The sequence below is a fragment of the Gracilinanus agilis genome, chromosome 1, assembly GCF_016433145.1.
Source record: "Gracilinanus agilis isolate LMUSP501 chromosome 1, AgileGrace, whole genome shotgun sequence".
Lineage (NCBI taxonomy): Eukaryota > Metazoa > Chordata > Mammalia > Didelphimorphia > Didelphidae > Gracilinanus > Gracilinanus agilis.
In genome coordinates this window covers 478,525,173-478,544,508 of record NC_058130.1, presented here as the reverse complement: position 1 = coordinate 478,544,508, position 19,336 = coordinate 478,525,173, and the positions used below count along the sequence as shown (strand labels likewise).

Genomic DNA, 19,336 nt, shown 5'->3' with positions numbered 1-19,336 from the left:
TTAAGAAGCTCAAATGTCTTTCTCTTGCCTCTAAGATTAAACACAACTCATTTAGAATTTAAAGCCCCAAATGTATGTTACCCCTCATTCACCATACTCATTTTCTACTATCCTTCTACTATAAGTGATACCACAGTATTTGTGAAGGAAATTGTCCAGATGTTTAAACAATGAAAAGGTCAATAAGGTTACTGGTAATTCCTAGGAAATTCTATAATGTATCATTCAGGAGTTAATTAATAGACATGTGACTCCCAGATCTACATATCCAGTTACCATCTTTAACCTTTAACCATCCTGATTTCTCAGCTACCTTCTTGATATCATCTCCTGGCTACCTTATATTCTTTCCGACTTCAACATACCCAAAACAGAATGTATTATCTGTCCTCTAAACCCAGGCCTTCTTCTACTGTCAGTGATCATGAGGCCAGGTTCACATATCAATGATTCTTCCCTCCATATCATACATTCCATATCCAATAAGTTTTCCAAGCCTTGTCAAAATTGATATCAGGATCAAATTAGCAAGTCACACAAATTTGAGAGAAATAGTTAACACATTGAATGCCAGAATTATAACCTAATAAGAAATTTAAAAAAAAGCCAGATCTACTAGGATAAAATTTAATAAGGAAGATATAAATTCTTATATCTAGGTTCAGGAAATTGATATCATAAGTACCAGATGTGGGAAATGTGGTTAGTTAGCACTAATCAAGAATTACTTGACATAGAACATAGTATATTAAACTGGGAATCAATGAGACTTGAATTCATATCCCACTTCTCACACTTACTAGCACATATGCACACTCTATGTATCCATGAGAAAATCACTTTAACTTGCTGGCCTCCAGTTACTTCATTTGTTAAGTGAAAGAATTGGACTCGACCTCTTAGGTTCCTTGCAGATCTAATTCTACGATTCTCTGAACTTAGAATTGGATAATTCTACTAAAAGACAATAGTTTCTAGTACATTAGTGTATATGCACTAGACTCTAAATGAACAATAAAACATAAAACACAATGATTTTATGTAAATCAGTATTATACTCCTATGATATCCATGTCGCAACTTTCTTCTTTGTAATTGTTCAGCTTCTTCTTTAGACTTCTATTTGAATTTCCTTTTTTTTTTTTTTTTTAAACCCTTACCTTCTGTCTTGGAGTCAATACTGTGTATTGGCTCCAAGGCAGAAGAGTGGTAAGGGTAGGCAATGGGGGTCAAGTGACTTGCCCAGGGTCACACAGCTGGAAAGTGTCTGAGGCCACATTTGAACCCAGGACCTCCCGTCTCTAGGCCTGGCTCTCAATCCACTGAGCTACCCAGCTGCCCCCTGAATTTCCTTTTATCAGTATGGAGTTTCTATATTCTATCTTCTCATGTGCTTTACTTTATATTGATTAAAAGCAGTAAAAGCATGAGGAGTCTATTGCACATCAGCAGATTTATTTTCTTAGTCATTACTACCATATTGGTTATATTTGTGTTTAACACAAACACCTCAGTAGTTCTAAAACAGTGTCTAGAAACATATTTGCATGAAGAGTAAGAGAGTTAACAATGAATAGAAACTAATGTATATCTAGTCACTACTGCTCAATGGACTTTTGGGTTCCCTGAGTGAAGCAGAAGCCAGCTTAATCCCAAAGAAAAAAAAACAGTATTGCTTCTGACAGGTGAATATCAACTGTCATGGCATTCCTCCTGTCTGCTGGAATGGCTGCCATTCCCATGGCCATGGAATATTTAATGTGTAACTGCAATATATTGCTAATTAAGGAGATATTGTTGTACATTTTAACAGGTCATTTGTCTTGGGAATTCTTACATTTTCATGAGACTTTACTTTCCATTCATACCCTCGCTCCAACCATCCCTCACTCCTTGCCCTTCCTTAGATCTGTTTGAAATTCACTGATGTATTTTTATTTTGCTGATTTACTATCCAGGGATACAGTGGTGTTGAATTTCCTGCGTCATTTTTAGAGGAAACCGGATGTATAATAACATTCGCTTATTACACATGAGAGCTGAAGGAAAAAGTGAGTTTAACAATTGTAAAAAAGGTAATTGAAAAAAGGTACATCTTTAGAAAGTTCTTTGCTGCCACCCTGTGGTAATAATCTCAACTCCTTATTTTTGAAACAGAACAATATTGATATCATTTTGTTCTTTTACTCCCCTGCTCACCATTGATGTTGCTTTCTTTTTACCAAAATCGCCAGCCATTATGTTTTTCTTCAGGACTCAATATTAATATTTATATTAATAATACTTCATGTAAGTCAACTAAAAGGGTATATACGTCATGTAACTTTAAAATAAAACTTTCATTTTTTAAAGATAAAAGAGTAAGGGGGCTAAATATATGTGTGTGTGTCTGTGTATACATAATATAACAGAAGGTATAAATACATATATATGTAACATATATATAAGCTATATGCATGTTTGTATACTCACATATACACACACCTAGCATATGAGAACTATCATGGTAGCTGCTAAAGATTGATGAAAAATGGTGATGGATGATTAGAAGGATGTGGTGCCATCTACATAAATAGGGAAGTTAGGAAGGAAGAAAAGAGAAACTTAAATCACTCAATCAACAAGCCTTTATTAAATACCTACAACGAAGCCTTCTTGAAAAGTAAGGAACTGGCATCTGCTTCAGAACAGAAGAGTTTACTTGAAACACTGTTGGTGTGACTTTGCATGAATGCTGCTCAAAGTCCACTCTGAGGACACATTTTCTGTTTTTAATATCTTGACAAGGGAAGATAATATCAGTGGCATGCTAGGAACATAACACAGTTATGATGAATTCAAAATAATAGATTCAAAGAGATATAGATTCAATGATAGATTCAAAAGTGGAAGAGACCTCAGAAGTCATCTAGTTCAACTTCTTGATTTTACAGATAAGCAAAGAAGTGAAACAACTTACCCAGTATCCCACAAGTAGTGCCAGAAATGCAATCTAAACCCACTTCCTCTAATCCCAGAGCCACTGCCCTTTCTAGTTCACCACATATGCTCACATATTTCTTAAATAAAAGTATAAGAACTTTCTCATTTAAGGGGAAAAAGGAATATCATCACATATTTAGGATTGTGACTATAGTTAATGAAGAAAATCTCTAGTTCTATTCGATAAAATTATATAAGTCTTATAGTTCATCATATATACACATCTTTATTTTTCTTTTCTTTTTTGTATAGATATTTTATCTTACCAATTACATGTAATAACAATTTTCCACCCAAGTTTTCTGGTTATATTATCCAAATTGTTTCCCTCCTTCTCTTCCCTCCTTGCTCTCAGAGATGGTAAGCAATCTCACATGGGTTATACGTGTATTATCATGCAAAACATTTCCACATCATACCATATTTCCATTTTGTAAGAGAATAATTATATAAGACAAAACTCCAAAATAATGACACTAATGAACTGATGTAAAAAATATTATGCTTTGATCTGCATTTTGACTCCAACTGTTCTTTCTCGGGAGTTGGATAATATTCTTTGTTGTAAATCCTTCTTAATTGTCCTGCATCAGTGTATGGTTGATAGTAGCTAAATCTATCATATTTGAACATTCCACAATATTACTATACTATATACAATGTTTTCCTGGTTATGCTTGTTTCACTCTGCATCAGTTTCTGTAGCTCTTTCCAGCTCTTTCTGAAATCCTCCTGTTTATCATTTCTTAAGACCAATAGTATTCCATCACTGTCACCTATCACAATTTGTCCAGCCATTCCCCAATTGGTGAACATCTCCTCAGTTTCCAATTCTTTGCCACCACAAAAAGATCTGCTATCATTATTTTTGTACAAGTAGGTCCTTTTCCCTTTTACTCAATCTCTTTGGGATATAGACCTAGCAATGGTTATACTGGATCAAAGGGCATGTACTGTTTTATAGGCTTTTGGGCAGAATTCCCAAATTGCCCTCCAGAATGGTTGGATCAGTTCAACTCCAACAACATATTAGGGTTCCAATTTTGCCTCAGATTTTCCAACATTTATCCCTTTTCTTTAATGTCATATTGGCCAATCTGATAGGTGTGAGGTAGTAATTCAGAGTTATTTTAATTTGCATTTCTCTAATCACGAATGATTTAGAACATTTTTTCATATTGATAGCTCTGCTTTTTTCAACTGAAAATTGCTTGTTCATATCCTTTGACTTTGTCAGTTGCATAATATACACACATCTTTAAAATCAATTTGAAACAGGTATAGTCATCTTCAGGACTCTTATACTAGTGTCTTTATAGGAAAAGGGAAAGAAAAATCATTTAGAAGTATTTCCTAAGGGCTTCAGATTTATTCCATATTTTATTAATGAGTGAAGTTGCCCCTTAATGTCCTCTACAATTCTGCCTGCTCTCTCTTCTCTCTGTCTGTCTCTGTCTCTCTATCTCTTTCTTTCTGTGTCTCTCCCTCCAATCCTTCTCTTCTCTTTTTTTATATTCTCTCTGTAGGGCCAAGAAACTTGAACTGGAGAAATGATGAAAGAGAACAGAACGGGATAGGAGGGGGGTAAAGGAAAAAATTTCATCTCCTTTCCCCGCTTTTAAGCCCCTTCACAATTTCCTGTACTTGACAAAATTGGCATTTGTTTTTCCAATATTTGTCAAGGCCATTTTCTCCTTCATTGCTAACCCAAATAAATAGGAAAATGCAAGTATCTGCCTAGAGCTGTGCTCTCAGATGTTTCTATTCATACTTAGACTCTTAAAAGCCTTATAAAGTAATATAAAGAATGGACAGAGTTTATTAAATTTATTTTAGCTCTATTGTTTAATTCCCTTTAGGCCCTGTCTGAATAACTCAGGTCCTGGCATGTAAGCAGATGACAATTTGCATAGCTGATTGAATTCATTTCAGTATGTTATTATAAAGCTAATCCAGTGTGGTCTTTTCTCATCCCCTATGCTCTTTACCTCCTGCAGCATTGACACAATGAGCACTTTATTATTCTCTCTTCACTTAGCATCTGTGATACTAAACATTGTTTTTTCTTTTCTTACCTGTCTGACCTTTTTCTATCCACCTTGGTGGTTCTTCTTTTTGTCCATTAAATGAAGATTCTCTTGTTTCTCTCTCTAAGATTGTGTTCCAGTCTCTACTCTCTATATTCTTTCATCCTTGGCAAATTGATTATGTCCTTTACGAAGAGGATTCACAAATACTTATCTACCTCTCACTCCCCCATTAGTTTCTGCTTAAAATATCCATCTTGCGTACCTACCAAGCTTCACAATATGAAGCTTAAGATCTTAGCCCACAAACATGCTTCATTTCTGGCCATTTTTATTTTTGTTAGTTGCCCTAATTTTATTGCCTTAACTTATCCTCAAATCTTCAAAATCATCTCCAACTTATCCTTTTCCTTTACCTCTTATGTCTATCTATTAAGGAAGTACTGTCATGCTATCAGCAAAATGAATCTTTTATTACCAAGACACGTTTCTATTCTGCCTGCTGCTAGCAATTTCACTTAAACTATTACAGTAACCTCCTAATGAATTCCCCTATCTACAGTCTTTTCCCTCGACCAATTCATTTTATACACCATTACCAGATTAATGTTACTAATACACAGGTCTGATCAAGTCGTTTCCCTGTTGAAAAATTTCCTATGGTTTTCTATTTCACATCTTTTAAAAAAAAGACCCTTACTGGGATTTTAAACCTTAATCCTTAATTTAAATAATGTATGCCCCAGAAACTCTCTAAGCTGGAAGCTCCCTTCAACTCTAGACTTTACACATTGGAAATATCCTCCCCCTGTGGCCTCTTCATCCTCTAATTGGTAAGTCAGAAAAAGAACTTCCATTTTTTGAAGGAGACCAATGCTAACCATGTTTCATTTCTCCTGGCTATACTCACTCACCTAGACTTTCTCTTCAGGGTCTCAGAAACTTCTTCACCTTTGAAGCTGTTTGAAGCTGCTGTTGAACTCCACACAATGCAAGTAGCCCTATGAATTCTCCCTCTGTTTGACTCTTTCCTTAGCACAGCTGTTATTTCCTTCTTCTTCACTATACAACTGACATTCCTCTAGGACTTTACTGTGTCCCAGCATTGGGAATCTTCATCTCAACACCTTCCCCTCTGGCTTTCTTTTAATGTGTCATCTTCTCCCATTAGAATGTAAGCTTTTTGAGAGCAGAATCTGTTTTCTTCTTGTATATGTGTTCCCAGTACTTAATAAAGTGCCTCACACATAGTATTTGCTTAATAAACACTTGTTGATTTGACCTCATTTTTAAAGTTTGAATCATTAATTTAATTAATGTAGGTAGGTTCCAATTTATGGTTTGTCCCACTTTTTCATATCTTAACCCCTACCGAGTTTTGGGCTTTCCCACCTTCATGACTTGGTTTAAGATTTATCTTACGCCTAGAGCATCTTTACTCTTCTTTTCTTCTTTTAAAATGTTCCTCTCTTTCAATGCCTAACTGAAATGCTGCCACATTCATGCAACTTTCAAAGATGCTCCACCCCCAGTATCCTGAACTTAGAAGATTTTGTACCACTTTTATACCACATTTTAATAATGTTGATGATAGTAGTAATAATAAATACAACAGTAAAATATATTTATATAGAGATTTAAGGTTTACTCAGCACTTTATTTACAACAATTTTACAATGTGGAATATACTCAAAATTATAATCCTCAGTTATATTTGAAAAAATGAAGCTCAAAAAATTAAGTGGTCATATGTCTGATTCAAAGTCAGGTCCCTTGGCCACAAGTCCAGCATTCTTTCTGCTTTATAAAGATGATGATAATAACTTGAACTTTTATAGTTCCTTTAAGTTTACAAAGAATTTTATTCACAAAACTTTTATGGCCTAAGTTTTGTAAAAAATAGTATTTCCGTTTACGAATGAAAAAAACTTAAGTATAAAAAAATTAAACCATTTCCCCACAGCCATCCAGTTTGTGTTACATCAGAGACTCATATACATGTCTCATGAATCCCAATTAAATACTGTTTGCCATCTTTTACTTGTTTATATGTCTTACATTTTCTATGTGATAATATCAAGGTCAAAGACCATGTTTTATGAATTTTTGTATTCTCTTCAGCAATTTATATATTGCTTTGGATTAACAGATACTCAGTACCTGATAAATAAATAACTATTAACTTAAGCAAGCAATGATTGAAGGGCAATTAAAGGTATTAATAAATTCAACTTAGACCTACTCCTTCTTACCCAGGAATTCAGAAACTTGTTTTATACATTTCTGAATAATAGCAAAATCTGCAAAAGAATCTTGGATCAACAAAATACAAATTGAATTTAAATGGGAAGAATGTTTTAAATAGTCTTACTATATAAAATATACCAATGGATTTCTTTTTAAAACATATACATATGTAAAACAGTAAATATATAAATATCTTACATATAACATATAAATAAATATAAAGATTATACTACTGTTTGGGGATTTAAAATGGGAAGGGCATCTTAACTCATACTTGTAATATACTTTCAACCCATGCAGCTCTATGTTTAATTGAATACATATAATTAAAACAAATGACTGAATCTCACATTTTGACTTTTCAAAGTTTATTTTATATATGGGATAACTTAAAACATAAAGGGCTAATTACAAATGAATTAAAACTTAAGTACTATTTATAAATCTTTGCCTAATTAACTTATTTCCTTCTCTTCTGACATCTTTGTATTTCAGTAACACCACCATTAATTCTATCTACCATATTTAAAAGGCTTAGGTTTAATTTGAACCTTCCTTCCTTCTTCCTTCCAATGTCCAATCCATTACTAAATATTATTAGATTATTTTTATTAAATGTTCCTTAAATTCTAAATTTTCTGTTCTTATTACTACTACAGCCTGTTGGCCTTTGTTACTACCTATGTGACCTTTTGATCTCCCAAACTCTAATATCCCACTGTCTCTTGTTTCATCTGCTAAGATATCCTTCAGAACATTGTCAGATTGAACTTCTTATGTAAAAATCGAATCATGTCATTGAAACATATGTCCGTACAAATTTTTAAAGGTCACACAATATTTATAAAATCCAAATATTTCTTACTGGTCTCACTTTCTCCATCTTAACTATATCTGGTTAACTCTTTTCTATTATGTCTTTTTCTCTAGTCCCTTTTTCTAAAGGCTTAGAACAAAATATCATATTTTAGCTATACTATTTCCACAACATGATTGCCATATGTTAAAGTGACAAAAAGGTAAATATGGAATCATAGCAGAGAAAATAACAAGCTGGCAAGTAAATAGCCAAAAGGAGAAATAATTAAGAAGCTAAAATTTATCTGTGGGGAAGATCCAAGTATGTCAGATCTTAGAAAATACAAGACACAAATGAATGTGCTTTATTTGTAGCTTGAAATAATTATTAGGTGGTCACTGAGGGATTGTAGTGAGTTTCCATGAGATTAGAGATGGGGCAAGTGTTACCTTTATTTTCAAAACTAAGAAAAAAGGTGAATGTTCTAAATTACAATCCAGTGAGCTTGATGTCTAATCCTGTAAAATTATAGAATGCTTTGACAAGAAAAAAATAAACATTATCAGTTAAGTAAGATAGTGCTAGACTGCACAGATTCCTTTTTTTCACTTGTTTTCTAAGTTAGCAGATTTGGGAAGTCAAAAAGATATGATATGTCTTGATTTCTGATAGCATTTGATAAAACCTTATAGTTTCCTATGAAGATGAGAGACATGAAATAAGTTAAAGGAAGAAATTTAATGAGAATAAATATAAAGCAATACACTTAGGTCCAAAACATCAACTGCATAGTTTCAACTTGGGGAAGTGTAAATAGAAAGTGATTAATATGAAAATATGTAAATGTTTTCATTAATTGCTTCTTAAATGCACTATTTTAGTTTGTCATCAAAGAAGCATCATGGCTTAAAGTTGTCCTCAGGACCTGGAAGACCTTGATTCATGTCCTTCCTTTGGCACATACTGGTTGTATGACCTCAGGGAAGCCATTTAGTTTCTTGGTGTCCTTGGCAGCAGACTAAGGAAGAGGGGATCAACAGTATGATGTGGCAGGCAAAGTGAATTATTAGACATTACTTCAAGACTTCAAAAAGTAAATTTTTTTTTTAGTATGGATATTCTCTTCACTTAACCTTTAGCACATAGCCTGGATATATTGTTGTGACTATACACAGACATGTATGGATGCATGTATATTTGTATATACACAAATGCATAAACATATTCATATATATACATACATGCATAAGCTTTTGTATTTGTGGGTTTCTGTCTGTAAATACATACATAAATATATGTACATTTGACCTCATTCTTCTGCCAAAGGGCATCTCCTTATTCCATACTTAGCTAGGATGAACCTTGGAAGACACTGCTGGGTCTTTCCATCTTGCTAAGGCTGGCCAGAGCTTCTGTTGCACTGGCAAAGTCTTCAAAGCTCAGTTATTACCCTAATCGGGGAGGCATGGCAGTTAGGCTGTGGAGCAGAAAGGCAGCAGCTGTTACCAGTAGCCCTAATGAGGGCACCAGATGCTTTTCTACTCTGGGACATCCTATAGGCAGCATATGAAGGAAGAAGCCTGAATTCCTGAGTTCTGTTGTTTAATGTAGAGCACTTTTACCATGCTTTGTGCTTTGAGAAGAGAGCAAAAAAAAATCAGATGAAATTTCTTTGTGTCAAAGTAGTACTATTCTTAGAGCCTATCTTTCTTTGTGGCTTCCCTTGTGGATGGGAGTTTCCATATCTCCTTGTTTTGTTTACCCCTGGTGAATGTCTTGCACACTGGAATAAGGTAAAATATATCTGATGTCCTTAGAACAAAATATGCCAAAGGATGGGCCAGACAAAGAAGGTTATTTGTCACAAGGTCACTGGCAGCTGAATCCTTGTAAACACCTTTTGGACCCCCATCCCCATCCACTTCCTTAGGTATACTCATGTCATGGGAATCTGCCATAGAAACCTTCTATCAAAACCTGCTAGTCATGGGATATGGCAACGAAGCGTTTTAGATCCCCCAAAACAAAGATACATTTCCCCAATACAGATAGGAATTGCAACAAGAGTATGATTTTCATGAAGGAATGGAGTTTTAGGCTTCATTAAAACAATCATAATACCCAAAACAAAATGTGATTTTGAATAAAATCCACCTATAAGAAGATGCCATCTTGTTACTAATAAATGTTCATGTATATTTTCTTGCAGAGATCTCATGTTCATAGGAGATAGAGTAATTATAATACAAACACATAATTGAGAATAGTTCCAAAACTTTATTTATAAAGGATCTTTTAGAATTCTTATTAACAGTACTTTCTCCAATGTTATGGAGAATCTATTTTAAATAAGATTCTGTATCTCAGTTTCAATATTTCCTTAAAATGGCATTATATTATAACTCATAAAAAGTTATTTAATACTTTTTATATTTTCTCTGTAGGTCTCATTTGTTTCTAGAATATACTGTACATATTGTAATATTATAATCCTGTAGTAAGAAAATTAATACTTGCTTCCAACTTTGGGAACTGCTACCCAGGCAAGTTTAATTCAGGTCTGTCTACTTATAGAATATTAATTTAAATAGCAGGCTCTTTTATAAAATCAGTTCAATTAATCAATAAGCATTTATTAGGCATTTACTATGTGCCAAAAGCTTTGCTGAGCTGGGGCTACCAAAACAGGGAAAAGACAGTCCCTGACTTCAAGGAGCTTATTATTTGATGGAGGAGACAACTTGCAAACACATTTATACAAGATTAATTATATACAGAATAAAAAGGAAATAATTAAAAGAAAAAACACAGTACAATTAAGGCATGTTGGGGAAGGCTTACTGTAGAACATGGGAACAGTAGCTGGGACTTATAGGAACCCAGGGAGGTCAGTAGTCAGAGAAGATGGCATTCTAAACATAGGGGACAGTCAGAGAAAATGCCCAGATCTGAGAGGAATTACTTTTATATTTGAGAGATGTTGCAATGTAAAATAAACAGTCTTTGGCAGCAGCATGGATATATGGGGGCTGCAATATAGTAAAAAATCTAGGATGACTCCTAAGTGAGCATAAAAGATGGTTTTGGCATGTCATAGGGAAAAGAGGAGGCAGTAATAGAGAGAAAGATAAGTCCTCAAAAGAAAACTTAAATAGTTGATATGGTCTAAAATAATTTAATACCTCAGAATTTATGAGAATAATTTAAATCCTTTTATCTTACCCAGAAATAATTTGTTTCCCCATATTAAGGATTATTTTACATTTAGTAATATTAGATAACATGGAGTATTAGATAGAATACAATGCTTGAAATCAAGAAGACCTGGGTCCAGATCCTACCTTTGGCACTTGGAAGTTGAGTGATCCCCAACAAGTCATTTAACCTGTATGAGTTTGAAGCAACTCATAAGGATTTAAGAACTAAATCATAAATAGGCTGTGATATGCATGTGGCAAAAGGAGTTCTGTACAATGAAGGCATCCAAGAACTTCCAGCTGGCCTACTTTCTAACTTTTTTTCTTTACAATTGAATGGAATGTGTTTATTGAATGTCTAGACTACACAATAAAATGTTAAGGAAATCTAGATAATCAATTTACTCCCATTTTCCCTTCATAATATAGAAATTTTATTCTCATCAGAAAGGGTAACTAACACATTGACCAAAAAGAACCTGAAGCCCTAGATTTTGGGGCAATTTTAACAGAGAACCCTGTAAAACGATGCACTTGGGGTGAAATAATTTCTCAAACATAGTATGGGAGAAGTCGGACAGCAGTTTGATGGAAAAAAGATTTGGGGGCAGAGGTTAAAGGAACTCTAACCTCAATATATGTCAATAATACAATATCCAGCCAAAAACAAAAACAAAAACCCAACAATGTGAGATCTTCAGTTGTTTTGAGAGGAGAATAATAACCAGGTCTGCCTAGGTTAGAAAACATGTGAAGTATTACATTGAATTCTGTTTCAAATGCCAGGAAAAAAAACAAATAAGCCAAGAAAGGTTGTGAGTAGGAAGATCAGGACAGAGAAGAATCTTGGTATTATGCCATACTAGATATATCTTAAGAAACAAGGGATGTTTTGGTGAAAATAAAGGCTAATTGAGTGATGGGGGTAGGCAGAGTCTTGTCTTCAGATATATGAAGGGTTGATAAATGGAAGACAAATGACAGCACAACTTATTCCACTTGTCTCCAGAGAGCAGAACTATGAACAATAAGGAAGCAAAAGTTATGTTTGATATGAAGAAAGAACATTTTTAAAATTGTGGTTCTCCAAAAGTGAAATAAGGGCTGTGGGGGGAAAGAATACCTGATATTTGGAGAGGGGCTGAGCATGAACAACTTCGGATGACTGATAAAGTCTGTAGACCTTTCTTCAAAACAGTTTCTCAATCATTGAAAAAAAGATTACATTTCAGAAGATAAGTGAAAATAAAGATATACATCTTTCCCATCCAAGTTCTCAGACATGCTGAAATCTATCTGCAAACTCCTTATGGGTGTGAAGACCCCAGATAAAAAAAACTTCTGATATAGAGGGTATTTTATAGAGGGAGTTCTTTTTTAGGTAAAGATCAGAACTGGAGTCCTTCAGCTCCTTTCAAATGCCACAATTCTGTGATGTACACCATTGTACATGGGGAATTTTCACCTGTTGAGTATCTGTCTCATTAATGTTGTATTTTCTCAGTATTTAAAATTCCAAAGCTATTTCTCTAATATATGTCATGACCATCCTGGACCCAAAGTCAGAACTACATGTTAGAGCACCCTGAACAGTTGACACTTTGTGTGTGTTGCTGTCAGCAGTTGCTGAGAAAGATGTGTGACAACTTAAGCAGCTCTGGCACTGTGAGTGATATTTTTAGAAGCTGCTGTCAGTCATTAAGATCCTATAGCAGGTTATCCTTTCTCTGAGCCATTCTTCTAGCTTCCTTACTGAACTTTTCTTGTGCTTTTACTATGGCTACCCTCTGATTTCCCCAATTTTATTCCATTCTCATTTGGGAATTTTACTTCATTTTGTTTCATTCTCATCTCCATTTTACTCCATTCTCATTCTCTTTGAAGTCTCCCCATTATCCTTCTCAGTGCTTATTCCATAAGTGAATAATTAAATTAATTAAATAGATTAATAATTAATTAATAATTAAACCTTATTTGTCACACATCTCTGAGTAATTATAAAAAACATGGTCTCTTAGCCTTGACACAGATTTCAATAGATATTTAAAGGAAAAGGAATGATGAATAGCTTAAGGTAATAGAATGCTAGAGACAGAAAGAAACTTAAGCAACATCTATTTCAACTCCTTTATTTTAGAGATGAGGAAGTCTCAGAGGGTTTAGAATCAGCATGGTATAATGGAAGCAGCAATTGATTTAGAGACAGAAGAAATATCTTTGCCATTCTTCATCAATATGGACTGGATTAAGTCATTATCATCTGAGAACCTCAGAGCCTTACTCTTTCATATATTGACAGTACTTTCACTAACTTCATCACAGGATTTTTGTAAGACTCAAATTATAGTTCATGTACGGTGCGTATTTACTTAAGAAAAATAGCATGTAAAATGTTATAGAAATGTGAGTTTTTATTACTAAGAGACTTGTTTAAGTTTGACAAGTAGGATGACAGAGGCAGCTAGGTAGGACAATGGAGAGAGTTTTGGATTTGGAGTCAGGAAAACTCATTTTTCTGTGTTCAACTATGGCCCAAGATACATCCTAGTTATGTAGCCCTGAGCAAGTCACTTAACTCTTTGCCGCAGTTTCTTCATCTCTAAAATGAGCTGGAGAAGGAAATGACAAACCAGTATCTTTGCCAAGAAAACCCCAGGTGAGGTTACAAAAGGGCGAGAGACAATGAAAATAATTGAGCAAAGTTTATGACAGGAGACACTCAGGGCTCACATTTCATTATGCCATCTTGCCTCTGGAAAATATAGTGAAAAGACATTGTGAAAGACAGAAAGAGCACTATAACTAGAAACCAGACCCGAGTTCTGGTTGAGATTCTTCCACACAGCAACTTGGCAAGTTACTAAATAGGTTTCTGGTTGCTTCTCTGCAAAATGTTGGGGAGGAGAGTCAGGAGGCTGTGATTAATTAGATAATCCTAAATAACCCAATAGCTCTAATATTTCATGGTTCTATATTCTGGTAGGAACAATTATAATATGTATCAATGCATCCCCATATCCATTTGGGAGAACTGCACTGGTAGAAAATTGTATATATAGAATGTATTTTGAAGACAGAAATAGAAAGATATACATATGGCAAAGAATAAACACTAGGTGGCACTGCCCTCTCATAGTCTCTTTTTTTTACCAGATATGTAAGCTAAATTAATGCATCTTTCATCCCAAGTGTTTTCTAGAATAGTGATTTTACTCCAGTTTGTTTGCTCTTATTTAATGAAACTTCTATTAGTGAGTGAGGAAGGTGCTTTTATTTATTTTAACTTTTATTTTTTATATTTTTATTTTTATTTTGAGAATTTTCCCAGTTACATGATTCATGTTCTTTCCCTCTCCTCAAACCCCCCAAACACCCCTTAGCCAACGCACAATTCCACTGGGTTTTACATGTATCATTGATTAATACCTACTTCCATATTATTGATAGTTGGACTAGAGTTATCATTTAGTGTAGGAAGGTGCTTTTAAATCAATATGAAAAATATTAGATTCCTTAGCCTTTTTTTCCTACAAGAAACTCTAATTTTTTTGATTGTGTGGTAACAATCAATGACTTCCAAGGAATTGTCTATGTACATCAGAGAAGGACAATGTAATTTCCATTATAAAAAGTGTGTTGTTATTTGCTGATAGATACAGTTATAGTATACTGTAATGGTTAGAAATTAGATATTATATAGATATATATTTTAAGGTGAGGTTGCCAGGAATCAATAATTCAGTTTGATTCCATAATTAAAATAGACCCAAGTCAGGATGAGTTTTATGGTAGTTTATTTACAATTAGGAAGGTAGAAGGCAAGGAAATAGAGAGAGGGAGAAGCTAGTGGGGGCCTGCAGAGGCCCAGACAGAGAGAGGATTAAAAGGCTAATTAAACTAGGCTGCAAGCCACAAGGCCTTAGCAATCAGAGAGACAAGAGGCCTACTTAAGATAGAGAGTCTGGAAACCTCAGGGTAGGCTAAGGAAGTCAGCCTAACTTACTCACACGACCATTCAGAGGGGAAGCAGCCTGAGGTCTCAGCTGAGATCCTTCAGCACCAAGTTCAAAGAGGGAACTCCCTCAACAGGAAGTAACCAACATACTTGAAGAGATAGTGTCTTTCATCACTTCCTGGGGGTCCACATCTAATTCAAGTGGACAGATGGCAGCCTCTACACTGATTTGGACTGCCCAAAGGGCAGTCCCTTATTCTTGATTTGTTACTTGTTGTCACGTGTGGGTAACTCATCTTCCCTCCCCACTAAGGGAGGTGGGGGTGACATTATCTCTGGTGGCTAGAGTTTAACTATGAATGGGCTTGAGCTAATTCCATTTACACAATACTTGGTTCAGTGCAAAAAAAAAAAAAATGCAACTAATGTCATGCCAGATTTTTGTCCTTTAAAAACAGTGATCAGACAGCACTTTTTAAAAAAGTATTTATTCCTTTCTTTGTTACATTAAAATATCCAGTTAACTCCCACCCTTGCCCCTATGAGAAAAGGCGTCATTTGACCAAAAGATATGTGTATAACCATATCTTGTTTATTTCTATTATCAGATCTTTCTCTTGGAGGTAGGCATGCACAAGACCTTCAAATAATATTTCTGTTGCTATATATAATGTTCTTTTAATTCTTCTCATCTTACTCTTCATAATTCCACAGAGCTCTTTCCATGGTTTTTTTTCCAAAATTAACCTGTTCATCATTTCTTACAATTTAGTAGTGTTCCACCACAATCACATATCACAACTTGTTTATCCAGACAACACTTTTAATGATAATTCCAATAAGAGGTAAAAGTAGTGCTTTTGTTTCTCAATGGCAAGATTCTGATATATGGCAGAAAGGAGGAAGAATAGCACAGAATAGTCTCAAAAGAAATTGAGAAACCAAGAGAAAGCAAAAAGAAGAGGGGAAAGAGAAAGAAACAGACTAAAAAGACATAGACAGTTGTAGAGTGCCACTAGCAATCATACTGGCATTAATGCTCCTGGTTGCCTGATGCTTCTAAATTTTTAATTTCAATCAATATATTTGTTGTACTTTTGAAGTAATCTGGTCATATAACTGTATGATTAAATAAAGACTGAAAGCACAGGAAAAACTCCTGGGAACTACTTTAAGAAAATGTTTAAATAATATTTTGCATTTATATTTTTATGAGTTTAAAATTATAAAGAATAATTGTCAGCAAAACTTACAGGAAGTCAAAGTATGACGTCTACTCCCTATAAAAAGAGCTTTAACACTGTAAAAGTGAATTTTCTGCTACTGCCTGCCACATCTAATTTTATCTCTCAGGGTTGCTGGGTGGTGCAGTAGACAGAATGCTAGGGCTAGAGTCAGGAAGACTCAAAGCCTTTATTGAATTCTTTTTTTTTTTACCCTTTACCTTCTGTTTTAGAATTTCTAGGCAATGGGGGTTAAGTGACTTGCCCAGAATCACATGGCTAGAAAATGTTTGATGCCAAACTTGAACCCAGATCTTCCCATCTCCAGGCCTGGCTCTCTATCCATTCAACCACTTGAATTCTTTAGTATAAATTGCTCTAACAGTTCATAGTTTTCTAGATATATAGGTAGTTCAGTGGACAGACTACAAGAACGTAGTCAGAAAGATCTCAGTTCAAATGTGACCTCAGACACTTAGTGACATGTAGCCCTAGAAAGTCATTTATTATACCAGCTTTCTTAGATTTCTTATCTTTAAAATGGGAATAATAATAACATTCACCTTATAGCTATTGTAAGGATAAAATGAGATAATTGTGAGATATATTTTGCAAATCTAAAAGCATTATATAAATACTATTTCTTATACACTTTTACAGGCAATCATGTATTGAGAAAATTATAGAATATTCCTTATTGGAAACTCAGAAGACATTTTTTTTGATAAAAAAACATAATACCATAAATGGAAATCAAGGATTCAGACAATCCTGTTTAACTCAATTCCCAGAGAATTTTTGTTTGGTACTCAAGAGCTCAAGTTATCTCCATGCTCCAATGAAGCAAAGGACTAAGACTATTGCTAAATAGGGAAATTCTTCCCTCCCCTCACCTTACACTTATTTTTATATGTACTCCCAGATCAGAACAATGATGGCATAACCTTCTGAGAAGTTAGCTGTCCAAACTAAAAGAGGATACTGGCCAAATGTTGTGGGAATCCAAACTATCTTCTTACAGACCCAGTGTCATAATGGTTAAGCTTCTTTTTGGAGAATTAAAATTACGTCTCCCAAAAGTTACAAAATGACAACTTCCATGAAGTCATTGCAAACTGGGGCTACATATATATCTAATATATACTTATATTTAAGCATATTGTCTTCCCCAACAGAATCTAAGCTCATTTTATTATAATAACAGTAATTAACACTTATATAATGCTTTTTTGCCAGGCACTGTGCTAAGCACTTTATAATTATTTTCTCATTTTAATCCTCACAACAACTTGGGCAGGTGTGTACTATTATTATGCCCATTTTACAGACGAGGAAACTTAAAACAGAGGTTAAATGACTTGCCCGGGAGTACACAGTTACTATCTAAGACTAAATTTGGTGTCAGATCTTCCTGACTCCCGATACAGCACTCTCCCCATTGCTTTGTCTAGTAGTCTTTTATATACTTATACATATATATGTATATATATATATATATGTGTGTGTGTGTGTGTGTGTGTGTACATATCAAAAGACTCTTGTCCAATCAAAGACTCTCCCTTTTGCTTTTGCATCCCCAATACATCATAAACCAGTGCTTGTCACATAGAAGGCACTACATAAATTGGTGGATTCATTCAGTATAGTGAAAGATCATGAGGATTAGAGCTATAAAAATAAGAGATGCTGGATATTATGTAATGTAATCTAAAAATTTTAGAGATGAGAAAATTGTGGTCCAAATAAAAGTGACTTGCTCAAGGATACAAAAATAAGAAGCCAAAATGGATTTGAACTCAGGTCCTCTTACTCCAATCCAGTGCTATACCATGGGATGGGATTGGTACCAACCTATGCATCAACAATCTGGAGACAGCCTCATAAGGATTTATCAGACTCTTTACAAGAAATCTAACTTCTAGGGGATATTTTTCTTTTGGTTTCAGTTATCTATGGAAGAGACAAACATGCAAATCAGCCCTCAATACTGCCAGGATCCTTTCTGCTTCAGAAAAGATAATGGAGGAGTGAACTAGGTAGATGAAACTATGTATACAAATTACACAGTTCTAAGATCATAGGCAAGCATTAATTTAACTGTGAGCACTCAATGTGTAATCTTCTTACCATAGCCCAAAAGTTAATATAGTAAAAGATGAATTGAACTTGTATCAACATTCTTAAATGGATAAAACCCAAAGACATGTTGCAGTTCAATGAAGAGATGCTGTCTCCAGAAACATGAATGAAAGGCTTAGCAGTGTCAGAATCATCCTGAAGAAAAAACAATAATAACAAAAAACATAATTTCATGAGACACTTCATCAATTTGCCTTTCAGGGCTCAGGATGAAGAATATCAAATAGCCATGAAAATGATCAATTTATTAATATCTAATAGAGAAAAAAGAACTAGGAAATACTATAAATATTTGATAGGATGGGGGTTTAAATTAAGTCAGCAGATATGAAGATGCTAAGTGACTTCAATGAGAAAGCAATACACAGAGAAGAGGTTGGAGAAAACTGTTTTGAAAAATATCATTTAGAATTAAAGAATGAAAGCATTCTAATTCTATAGAATGTTCAAGTCAAATGAAATGGGCGTAAATTACCTCCTTCATGTGATTAATAGTCATTTTGGCTGAAGTATTATAAAAGAAATGGGAGAAAAAAACCTAGAAAAAAGAAATACACTCTTTTTGTAGCAAGAAGGAAAAATTAAAAAGATACAGTCCCTTTGTTGCCCTTTAAAAAAAATTAAAGGTGGGCGGCGGGACTGAGCCAAGGTAAGGGCGGGGCGAGGAGGCACCAGCTCTGGATTAGGAGGAATCCAGCTCCGCCTCCGCCTTCTTTGGCTTTGTCTTTGCAGTTGCCTTCAGCTCCTTCACTGTTGCCTTCCCCTTC

The 19,336-nt window shown here is 34.5% G+C and overlaps 1 protein-coding gene across 1 annotated transcript in view; it reads left to right on the top strand.

The window, feature by feature from the left end:
• Positions 1–19,336, top strand: part of RALYL (RALY RNA binding protein like) — a 572,389-nt gene that overhangs the window by 119,056 nt on the left and 433,997 nt on the right. The gene's annotated exons all lie outside the window — the stretch shown is intronic.